Below are 12,878 nucleotides of genomic sequence, written 5' to 3' on the forward strand. Positions count from 1 at the left end.
TTCTTGCAAATCTAACATGAACTTCTTTGGGGCATTTGTGGCATCCCGGGTACTTTATACTAACTCTATAAACTTTGTCCAATTCTTTCAAAATTTCTTCATTGTCCTTTTCCAATATTCCTGCCAGTATTTCCGCCATCACCTTCTTCTTTTGATTCCACTATGTTCTGGAATCTCAAATATGCTGCGGCCTTGTCCATCTCTAAGAAGACCAGAGTCTTCCATTTCTTTGCTCTCATTCTTAGGTGTTCATCACCATCTCCAATTTTCTTTCAGTTTGTTCTGTCCTTTTCTCTACTTCTTTTATTGTTGATTTCTTTTTCTCCAACGCCTGTATTGTTCCAACTTTCTCATCTAATTTGGAAATGTCTACTTTCATTTCTGCTTTTAATCTCCCCATCTCTTCTTTTAGTTCATTTATATTTGCTCTCATCTCTGTATGGGTTTTCACCATTGTTTCTTGTAACTTCAGCACAGATTGTTGTAAAGTGAGCAGAATTGAATGAATATTGGCATTCCTGGTACAGGATTGCTTCTCCAATGGAAGTGTTTCCTCAATTGTCTTTTGTGCCATAGGCAAGGCTGTTGCCGACTAGGTTGTTAATGTTGAAGTAGTCTTCTTTCCGGTTTTAAGCGTTGCAGTAGTTATAGAAGTCATTTCTTTTAGAATTTGTTTCTGGTTTTGTACTATATTAATTACGTTATCCCAAATTAACATTTAGTGTTAAATACTATATGGTGAGATTGGGCAATAATTTAATTGATTGGTCTGTATATCTATTGGGTATCTAAACTCTTTAGTATATTAATCGGCTAGGCAATCTTATAAATACAGATATTATCCAATTATAATTTCAAATCCAAATTCTAAATCAATTATCTAAATATGTAGGATCTAACACTTATTTCACAATCTATAAATAACTTCTAAATAATAATAATAAATATTTATCCTATCTCTCTAATCTTATATACAAATACAATATGTAACTCCAAATATATGTAAATGCTATGGAATACTTTGTATAAATATATATATTATAAGACATTTTTTCAGATATTCATGAATATAAATAGAAATAAATTAACCTCAATATTAAACAATTATTTGAAGTAATCAGCAAAGTATGTTCAGATATTAATGTGAAAATTAATTATGGTAATTAATGCTTAATATTATTATTCCCCTTGTCTTTTTCCTATGTATCTAAAAAGAGTATAACTATCAATATTACCAATAAATCAACTAAATCAGACAAGTTACATCACAGTTGCAACAATCTATTATCCTTCTCCTTATACAAAACTATAGAAAAAAAGTTGATATAGGAGGAGTAACTAATCAAAACACCAGAAAGTGAGTAGAAGAAAAAGTCTTAAGGTAACTTTTCAACTCTCCATCTCTGTAATTAGGAGATAATTAGCACACTAGAAGTGGACAGTTCCTGAGTAATGTCTACGGCTTCGGAGTATCTCAGCACACTCAGCTATAATCCATTCCTCCTTTCGTCTTAGTGCTCTTAGAGTCCGTTCTTCCAGATTTCCTCACCTAAAACAATCTCCTCGATTACCACAATGCACCTCCAAATCGATGGCCAAAGAAGCTAAAAAAATTTCTAAGTGTCATCTACAGTAATATGTTGTCTCCACTTCGCAGCCTCCAATCTTCTTCTCATCTTGAATTAATAAGTCCTATCTTTCAGGGTGAGAAAATAATTCCAAGTCACCCACACCTTCCATTCATTACATTCTTCTCCATTGATAACAGTGCGATAAACCTCTCCGAATTCTCAATCTCCTCTATTTGTTTGTTATTGTCCTTATCCTCTTCTGTGTCTCGAGCCCTTTCACTTTCAGCCACTCTTGCATCCGCTTCCTAGCTGCTTCTTTAGGGCTCCGATCAGATTCTTGTTATTACTGTCTGCAGGTCTTCAACGCTCAAAGCTCTATTACAATCGCAAAATTCCTCACACAAACTCTTCACCATTAACCAGCACAATCTGTCACTCACTCGCTTCCTTTTGTAGGTGGCAGTTCGGACTTCAGGATTGCCATTCGGCTTGACATTCTCTTGCTTGTTGGGCTCTAATGGGTCTCTCTTTGTTGCGGTGGGGGTTGCCTTCCCCACACCGCAGCTCGAGTCTCCCCACACTGGCACGCTTCTCTGTGGGATTTGTGCACCCCAAAGTATCGCACCAACAGCAAGAAAGATTAAGAAGAACCGTGAGAGGGCTTCAGCACTTCTATTCATCCTTACATCACCATCGGAAGTCCCTTTTCTATTATTTTTATAATGTTCTCCGTTTTCACAGCCTGCAGCAATTTTTCTGTACTTTGGTTTACATAATCATTCAAACTTCATTTTTCTTCTTCTACAGGAGTGGTTCCCGAACTTTTTCAGTCCATCACCCCCTTGGAACTACAAATTCATCCTCAGTGCCCCCCACCCAGGGGTGGGATTCAAATTTCTTAACAACTGGTTCTGTGGGCATGGCCTAATTTGTGGCTTGCTAGTCATGTGACTGGCTAGGCATGGCTTTCTGGTCACATGACTGGATAGGCGTGACCAGGTGGCCATGTTACTGGCAAAGCAAATATAAGTGGTCCTCGCTTAATGGCCGGTTGCTTAGCAAGTGTTCTAAATTATGACTGACCTTCCCAGAGCTACTTGACCTGTTTTTGGAGTTTTGACAGCCATCCCCCCACACACTCCCTTCCAACCCTGCTGGAGCAAGTGGTTGGACTAGATACCTCATTCACTTTCTCCTCCTTCCCTCTCTCCCTCCCTCCTCCCTTTCTTTATTTCTCTTTCTGTCTCTTCCTTACATCCCCTTTTTTGTCTATCCCTTTTCTTTCTTTCTCTTTTTCCCCCTTTTCTCTTTTCTTTCTTGTCTCTTCCTTCTTTCTCTCTTTTTCTTTCTCTCCCTCCCTCCATATCCCATTCACTTTTTCCTCCGTTCCTCTTTCTTTTTTTCTTTCTTTCTCATTTCCTGTCTCTTTCTTTCTGTCCCTTCCTTCCATTCCATTCTCTCTCTTTCTCTCTCTCTCTTTCTTTTCTCTCTCTCTTTCCCTCTCTCTCTATCCTTTCCTTAACCTATCTACCTATTTTCTGCTCAGGCAGGCATGGCCTAATCTGTCAAGGGCCTGGGCTAATCCTGCATCATCCAATTTCCACTTTCAGAGGCCCCAGCCCTTAATCTCCCCATTTCCTCCCCCATGACTGCCTCTTTCGTCATCCCAAGGCCCTGACTTTACCTTCCTCCCACAGCAGGCTGCCAGGGAAGGTTAGCCAAGGATGAGCCATTGTTGTTGCTGGGTTCCCTGCCAGCCCACGTTGCTCTTGTCATGAATGCCTGCAGCCGCACCAAAAAAAAAAAAAAAAAGACACAGCAGCTGGACCTTTTTTGCAGTGAAAATTGCTGACTTCTGGCTTTGCGTGCTCTACTTCTCCAACGCGCCATTGTGCCTGCATTCTAGGGACTGACCCCACAGGTCCACTCCATTGAGCCCGCTGCACCAGAGGGTCTTGCCCAAGCAAGTCTGAGCAGAGTGGTGCAGCAATCAATGGGGTGAGTCTGCATGGCCGGCGCCTAGAAAGTGGTGGCGGTGGCCATCAGCGATTGTTGCACATATGCGTGAAGCTCTGCTCTGCTTCTCCAATGCGCCACTGTGGCTGTCAGCGATTGTTGCACATATGCGTGATGTCGCGCATGTGCAATAAGGACTGACTAGGCAGGCAACGGAGGAGAGAGTGGAGAGGAGCAGGAACAGCCAGGGGCCCATTTTACTGGTTCTCCGAACTACTGGGAATGGTAATGACTGGTAAAATCCCACCCCTGAATTGTGCCCTGCGAGGGGCCAGCACCCTTCTGCTGCCTCCCTTGCCTCTTAGCACCCCCCTGCCACCCCTCTTGCCTCTTAGCGCCCCCTGCCACCCCTCTTGCCTCTTAGCGCCCCTTAAGACATCCCACCCCCCAGGGGATGGTACCGCCCATTTTGGGAACCACTGCTCTATAGTTTGATAGATTTGCAATAGCCTTCTGCTCCCTATTTTTCTTGGCAGGTACAACCTGTCGATGTTACTTCATGGATGTTAAGCGTGGTACATATTCTAAAGTTTGAGCATTTTCTAGTCGAAGTTTTCCAGTTTAGCCAAAGTCCAGTTGATTATTCCAGGTGAGTAACATATCACTGGAACTGTCCATGTATTAATGGCTTTAATTATGTTTTCAGCATTCAGCTTTGATTTTAATATCTTGCAGACCCTCCTGATGTATTTCTTTTGCGTTGACCCTTTGGCTTTTCCATTCAAAATGTTATCTGCTTTCAATATGCCTAAGTATTTGTAACAGCCATCATTTGCTAATGCCTTCACTATACTTTTATTTCCCAGTTCTATTCCTTCTATTTTTTCCATTTTTCCTAGCTGCATGGATAATATAGCATTTCAAGTCCATAGTTTATTTTGATATCGCTGCTGAACAGTTAAACTGTGTTGAGTATTGATTTAAGTCCGGAGGGGCTTTTGCATACAGTTTAAATCATCCATGTGGCTTATTTTGTCATGTTGGCTTGAGATTTGGTATCCCAGTTTTGTGTTTTGTAGGATTATTGTCAGTGGAATTAATGCTATGTTGAACAATAGTAGTGAAAATGTGTCCCCCTGGAAGATTCCTCGTCTGATGTTGACTTCACCAATGTTCTCACCATTTGCTGTTAGAACTGTTTTCCATTTTTGCATATTTCCTTTCAAAAATGTCCAAATATTTTTGGTGATTCCAAAGTTTTCCAGGCAAGTGTTAATCCAGCTGTAGGTTATTGACTCAAATGCCTTCTTGTAATCAATCCATGCCATATTTAAATTCGTTTTTCTTCGTTTTGCATTTTTTAATACCATTTTGTTAATGAGCAGCTGATCTTTTATTCTTCTTGATCTTTTATAATTTTCTTTTTGTTCTATGGATACAAATGGTTTTCCATCAGATGATTCAATACTGAATTTGCCAGTATTCTTGTAAAAAGTTTGAAAGTAGATGGCAGACAAGTAATTCGGGATAGTTGCCTGGTTCTGTGTCCTTTTCTGGATCTTTCATTATCAAGTATGTTTGACCAGCCATTGTTAGCCATTCTTCATTTGTTGCATTTTGAAGCATTTCATCAAATTTAGTGGCTATGCGATGATGGAGGCTGCTCAGGTGTTTTAGCCAGTACCTACAATTTGTCCAGGCCAGGTGCACTCCAGTTCTAGACCTTCTTTGCTTGTTTTGCAACCATGTCAGTTGTTATTACAATATTTTCCATTTTGTTTTGTGTTGTTTGTTGTTAATTATCTTTGATCCAGGAGGCAGTTTTGTTGTATTCCACTGGGTTTTCCCAGTTCTTTCCAAAAGTTTAAAGTTTTTTCTTTACATGGGTGAACATTAGGTTGGACTCAATTTTCATCAAGGGCCAGTACAAGAGGTGTTGGTTTCTTCTGAACTGGACATTTTCACTATATATTTTTATTCGTATCTTTCAATTTTCTTTGCTGTTGCTATTACGCTTTTAGTTCTTCCATGATTTCTGTTATTTTTTCCTTCAGGTTGTATTTTTGTGTAAACTATTTTTCAGCTTTTTGTTCTTTAGTTTTCCTTCTTTCGAGTACTTTAAATTGCTGACATCCTCTCATAGAATAGAATAAAATACTTTATTGGCCAAGTGTGATTGGACACACAAGGAAATTGTCTTGGTGTAAATACTCTCAGTATGCATAAAAGAAAAGATACATTTATCAAGAGTCGAGAATCATAAGGTACAACACTTAATGATAGTCATAGGGTACAATAAGCAATCAAATCACACTAAGAAACAGTCAATATAAATCATAAGGATACAAGCGACAAAGTTACAGTCATACAGTCACAAGTGGGAGGGGATGGGTGATAAGGAGTGATGAGAAGATTAACAATAATAGTAGTGCAGACTTTGTAATAGTTGGACAGTGTTGAGGGAAATATTTGTTTAGCAGAGAGATGGCTTTCAGGAAAAAACTGTTCTTGTGTCTAGTTGTTCTGGTGTGCAGTGCTCTACAGTATCGTTTTGAGGGAAGAAGTTGAAACAGTTTATGTCTGAGATGTGAGGGGACTGTAAATATTTACATAGCCCTCTTTTTGACTTGTGCAGTATACAGCTCCTTGATTGAAGGCAGGTGGGTAGTAATTGTTTTTTCTGCAGTTCTAATTATCCTCTGAAGTCTGTGTCTGTCCTGTTGGGTTGCAGAACCAAACCAGATAGTTATAGAGGTGCAGATGATAGACTCAATAATTCCTCTGTAGAACTGTATCAGCAGCTCCTTGGGCAGTTTGAGCTTTCTGAGTTGGCACAGAAAGAACATTCTTTGTTGTGCTTTTTTGATGAAGTTTTTGATGTTAGGTGTCCATTTTAGGTCATGTGATATAGTAGAACCTAGAAATTTGAAGGTCTCTACTGTTGATACTGTGTTGTCTAGTATTGTAAGAGGTGGTAGTATGGGAGGGGTTCTTCTAAAGTCTATCATCATTTCTACAGTTTTAAGTGTGTTCAGTTCCAGACTGTTCCAGTTACACCATGAGGCTGTATAATCTCCTGTCTGTATGCGGATTTGTCGTTGTCTCTGTGGTAATATATCTTATTCATCATATTCTGTAAGTCCTTCGTACAGCTAATGCATAGATCTGGGGATCTACAAACACTCCTGGTGGGGGCAGTATTGCCTTTATGATGGGTGTTTGGTCCTGTTTTGATCTGCAAAGCTTAGACGGACCAGGTATATCGGTGAAAGGTCATAGTACCCAGCCGAGCCATTCCCGTGGGACTTTCCGTGCTTAGATATTCTCATGGGACTTTTCACAGTATATTATCACCCTGCTGAGGTAATGTTGAGGTCATTGTTTTGATTTTGTACTTGCAATTTCTTTCAATAAAATCTGGTACCTGGGTTCTCTCGGGGCTGGCATTTGCTCAGACGGTTCCCTGCATCTCATTTCAAGTGCCAGACCACCACAGTCTCGAATGAGACCAATCACTGTTGTGTCCTCAACAAATTTCAATTTTAACAGATGAATCGTTTTGAGATGCAGTCATTGGTATATAGGGAGAAGAGAAGTGGAGAAAGCACACAGCCTTGGGGGCCCCCTGTGCTGATCGTACAGGTATCAGATGTGATTCTGGCTACCTTCACCTGCTGCTTCCTGTCTGTTAGGAAGCTTATGATCCAATTACAAGTGTGTTCAGGTACCACTAGTTGGTTTAATTTAGTTAGAAGAATGTCTGGAATGATGGTATTGAATGCTGAACTGAAATCTACAAAGAGGACCCTTGCGTAGGTATTTGGAGATTCAAGATGTTGCAGGATGTAGTGCAGAGCCACATTGACAGCATCATCTGTCAATCTATTTGCTTGTATGCAAACTGAATGGGATCTAACAACAGATCCGTGATGGTCTTCAGGTGGGACAGAACATGCCTTTCAAAAATTTTCCTAACTACAGATGTTAGAGCAACTGGTCTGTAGTCATTCAGTTTTTTATTTTCAAGTCAAATTTTCCACTTTAGTGTTCCAGTGGGTTTCTTTTTTGGCTTTTTATAACCCAGCTTTGCAGTTATAACAGTGGCTGGCCTATACATTACTTAGTTGGTTTCATATAGTGTGCTGGATGGGATGGAAGTTAAATGTTGTTCACGGCAATTAACAGATCATTCACTTGTTTGCTATGCACTTCATAAATGGTAGGTTGTCTTTTTCTTTCTATGTTTTCAATCTTTTCTTTCAGCTCTATACTTTCAAGTTGTTGCATAGGATTTTTGTCCTGTATTTTGGTTTCTTCCAGCAGCTGGTCAGTTTGTTCAGGTGTTGGAGCAGTTTCTTCAGCTTGTTCATCATTATTTGTTGTTTTCTTTTTAGTCAATATTTCTAGATGTTGCATTTCCACATCTGTGAAAACTTTATTATAGATGATGAAATATTTTTGATCCATTAATCTTTGTTCAGTTACACCACTTTTCGGGTGTTTTTCCTTCCACAGTTGCGTCATTCTTTTTTGAAATCTCCTGACTGTTGGTTGTGCCTGGTAGTAACATTTGATGATTTCTTGATTTTCTTTGGTTGTCCAAGTTTTGCACTTTTGTTCCAGTCGCTTTGCAATTGCACATCCTGGCTCCCTAGCAGTAACAACTGTACCCCTTTTTTGACAGATGTCAAGGAGCCATAACATCTGACATAGTCCTTGTTGACCCAGACGATGACAGATCCTGTTAGATCTGGAAGGATGGTTCAGAAACGGAGGCAAGACTCAGATAACAACAGCTCTTTATTAGTGACTTCAGATCTGTGCAAACTATCCCAGCCGCAGCAGCCCCTTATATAGGGCTGGCTGCGGCTAGGTAGCCAATGAAAGCGATTTGAGTTTGCCGCTCTTGGCAGGGCCAATCGCGGCAGCCCGTTTACTACCCAATCGCATCAGTCTGCGGTGACCAATCACGATCTGCTATTTGCGGGCCAATCAGAGTTGCAGGCTTTCGAGCCTGCTAGTCTGGAACAGATCCAATGTGGTATTTTGTTTATTTCTTCTCATCATTAGTGATTGTAGGTGCCTGGGTTGATTCATGGTGGCTAAGCCATTACTGATCCAAAGATGGTAACCATAGGAACCGTAAGAACCATAACTGTAGGAACCGCACCAGATAGCCAGGCCCAGCCAGGGCAGTCTAACTGTCTGTTTGGTGGCAGAAAGGCAGGATCAGGAATGGGGTGGCAGGGTGGGGGGGTGGGGTAAGGTTTTTTCCCCCCATTATTATTAACTCCTTTATTCATTAAACATGAAACTCAGTCAACTGAACATTTAAAAATGTATCACAAATATAAATGACTGGCTCTGATGGTTGATACAGGTTGCTGCCAACATCCTAGGTATTATTATCATGATCATTATTCACAAAAAACAACGGTGTACATAGAAAATGAGATAACAATGCTGGGTTTCGTGTCACAAATCACTAGTTGAACACTTCCAAAGCGTTTAGAACTGTGTGATGTATCGGCAGATTATGCGAGCAGATCACAGTAAGATGGCATCCCAAAAAGGATGTACAAATTATTATTACTATTATTCCCCCCATGGGGTGCTGCTTTGACGTGGCGGGGGGCTTAACTGATCCAATGAAGCTGAGAGCTGTGCTGGTGATAGTGCAAACTACCAGCAGGTCCAACCATGCTAGAAAGGTCTTGGCCGAGGAGCAGGACTTAGTGCACCCAACAACCCATGCAATGAATCATGGTGAAACACAACCAAATAAAGCCTATACTGGCTCGGTCATCACCAGGGTTAACAAGGACCACATCAAGTGTTGGGGAACTTGGGCATCCGTCGACAAGTGGGCTATAGACCACAGGTCCCACAGCTGAGCAACCAGGGCATGGGTCTGCAGGGCTACTGGAAGCTGAACAAGAAGCAGCAGAAACACACTATGTCAGAGAACCGCATTGTAATGAAATGCTACTATAAAATAAAACCAGAAAAACGAGGCTACCCAAAAAGGATGTACAAATAATAATAATAATAACAACAACAATAATAACAGTAATAATAACAATAACAACAGCATCATCAACAACAATAATAATAATTGTTGTTGACCCAAAAAATGACAGTGTACACAGCAAATGAGATAACTATGTTGGGTTTCATATCACAAATCACTAGTCAAACACTTCCCAAGTGTTCAGGACTGTGTGATGTATCTGCGGATTATGCAAGCAGATCCTAGTAAGGTGGCCTTCTGCAGTTGACTAATGGTGATTTTGTCAGCGCCAATTGTTTTTAAGTGCTTGCCTAGGTCTTTAGGCACAGCATCCAGTGTGCTGAGTACCACCGGAACCACCTGGACTGGTTTATGCCAGAGTCTCTGAAGTTCGATTCTTAAGTCCTGATGTCTGGTGATCTTTTCAAATTGTTTCTCGTCGATTCTGCTGTCACCAGATATGGCAATGTTGATGATTCACACTTTTTTCTTCTCCACAATCATGATATCCAGGGTATTGTGTTCCAAAACGTTGTCAGTCTGTATTCAGAAGTCCCATAGTAGTTTTGCATGCTCATTTTTGACCACTTTTTCAGGCTTATGATCCCACCAGTTCTTTGCTACAGGCATATGGTAGTTGTGACACAAGTTCCAGTGGATCATCTGAGCGATTGTGTTGTGACATTGTTTGTAGTCAGTCTGAGCGATTGTCTTGCAACAGCCCAGTATGTGATCAATGGTTTTGTCCGCTTCTTTGCAGAGTCTGCACTTGGGGTCATCAGCAGATTTTTCTATTCTGGCTTTGATTGCATTTTTTCTGATGGCTTGTTCTTGCAAGAATCAGGCCTTCTGTCTCTTTCTTCAGTGTTCCGTTGGTCAGCCATAACCAGGTCTTTTCCTTATCTACTTTTCCTTGGATCTTTTCAAGGAACTGTCCATCCAGTGCTTTGTTATACCAGCTGTCAGCCTGAGTTTGTATTGCTGTTTTCCTGTATTGATTCTTGGTTTGCTGCACTTTGAGCAGCTTCCTATGGTTGACCTCCATCAAGCTGGTTCAATACTGTCTTTCACATAATCTGCCAGAGCATGCTTCTCTTCTTCAACTGTCTTCTTCACTTGCAAAAGTCCTCTGCCGCCTGCTTTTCTGGGCAAATATAGCCTGTCAGCATCACTATGTGAGTTCAGCACATAGTGTATGGTCATCAGTTTTCTCATTTTCCTATCTAGGTTGTCCAGCTCTGCCTGTGCCCAGTTTACAATCTCACAGTATATCTGATGAAGGGTATGGCCCGGGTATTTATAGCCTTGATGGTGTTACTACCATTCAGTTTGCTTTTTAGAAGTTTTCTGTGTGTATTCTTTGCTGACCATATTTTTCACTTGCCCATGCTTGACACTGTCCAACTGCAGTATGCCCAGTATGTAGGCTTCGGGTTATGGCACTTGATGGTTTGTCCATTTCAATTCCATCACTTTCTATGATTTTTCCTTTCTTCAGTGCCACTGTGGCGCATTTGTCCAGGCCGAACTCCATGCTGATGTCAGTGCTGAAAATTCGAACTGTATTGGTCAGTGACTGGATTTTGATTTCCAACTTTCTGTATAACTTTAGATCCTCCATGTACAGCAGGTGAGAGATTATCTGTGAATTTTTAGCAGTTTGATAATCTAGGTTAGTTTTCTGTAAAATTGTTGACGGGGGGTCATGCCGATGATGATCAGCAGAGGTGACAAAGAATCACTCTGGAAAATCCCTCTTTTGATGTTGACCAGTCTGAAGCTTTCCCTCCCAATAAACAGTACTGTTTTCCAGTGCTTCATCACATTTGCAGTGAAAGTGCCAATGTATATTCCAATGACATCCAGGCACTTGATGATTCAGCTGTGCAGTAGTGAATCAAGTTGTTGTTATTATTATTTAAACATAAAACTCAGTCAACTGAACATTTAAAAATGTATCACAACTACCAATGACTGGTGCTAATAGTTGATACGGGTTTCTGCCAGTGTCCTAGATGTCAACCAAGTATCTTCTTAAAATACAGTATATGATGTTGCAAGTAGCACATTTTTTTGCAGTTCTGCTGGTGTTTTACTGGTATTGCCTTTCATATGCACTGGGTTTTTCCCAAGAACTTAGAATATAGCAATGTATTGGCATAGTATATATGCGGATCAAACAATCTGGCCCTTTGTAAGTAAGATAAAAAAAAAATCATTTTAAAGATTTTCTAATTGCTGTCCATCTTATTATTATTACTATTATGGCTGCACATTAAGCCAGATATTCAGACTAGATTTTAATTTTTGCCTACCTATAGAGTCCTTTCCAAGGACCTGGGATAGGCATATCTGGATGTTTGAAGTTGTTACAGATATGGTCATAGGATATAAACTATTCTGAGTAAAGCTGCCTTTTGCAATTGATTGATGGCAAATTTGTCAATGCATATAGTGTTTTGGAATTGCACCCAAGGTCTCTATTACTATTGGTAATATATTTGCTTGCTTCTGCCACAGTTTTTTTTCTTCTTCTTTTTGCACGTCTTTGTATTTTATGATCTTTGTATTTTGTGATTCTTTCTCTTCTCTTCTGCTGTCTCCAAGTACTGCCATGTCCATTATCTAGACCTTTTTGTCTTTGTCATGGCAATTGTTGAGTCTGGGGTATTATGTAGAAGATATATTTCTGTTTGAGTTCTAAAATCCCTAGCACTTTAGCTTTTTCATTTTCTATGACTTTCTATATTTTATGGTGTTGATGTCTGATGGTGTTAAAGATATTGTTATTATTATTCCACCATTTTAATATATAATTACATATAAAATAGTGAACATACCTAATACTCCTGCCTCTTGTTTTTCCTGTGAAGCGGCTTGTATTGAGAAAGGTTGGCATTGAGAAAAGTCCTCTAGTTGCTGCCAGCAGCCAGCACTAACTTGAAGGCACTCCCCCTCTCCCCCCAAAATTGTCTGCTTGATGTTAGTGAAACTATTATGAAAATTCTATTTTTCAATTTAAATTACAATAAATGCACATTACAATTGTATTCTGGATGTCTTTCTAGGGTATGAAAAAAGTATGATTAAAAAGAAAGCTTGGATCTAATATATAAAGTACAAGATAATTAAAAGAAATCTTGAAATTTCAGATTTAATGTTTCAGTCATTGGCAATTTTTCACGGATTAGATCTATAAATCTGTCACTCTATGAAAAGCAGTAATAGAAAATTTTGTAATAGTTTACATTCATTCCCAGGGTTCTTTTTTATTAACTTCTAAACCAATCCTACTTTCAATCCTAATTTGGTCTCTATTGCAAAAGTTACAGCATATCTGT

General features: G+C 39.9%; 1 protein-coding gene and 1 pseudogene across 6 annotated transcripts in view; both read right to left on the reverse strand.

The window, feature by feature from the left end:
- TBC1D5 (TBC1 domain family member 5) overlaps positions 1-12,878 on the reverse strand; it is a 438,974-nt gene that overhangs the window by 130,702 nt on the left and 295,394 nt on the right. The gene's annotated exons all lie outside the window — the stretch shown is intronic.
- Positions 9,739-10,740, reverse strand: LOC148123983 (uncharacterized; annotated as a pseudogene).

The sequence above is a fragment of the Pseudonaja textilis genome, chromosome Z, assembly GCF_049901715.1.
Source record: "Pseudonaja textilis isolate UNSWEBS1 chromosome Z, rPseTex1.2, whole genome shotgun sequence".
NCBI lineage: Eukaryota > Metazoa > Chordata > Lepidosauria > Squamata > Elapidae > Pseudonaja > Pseudonaja textilis.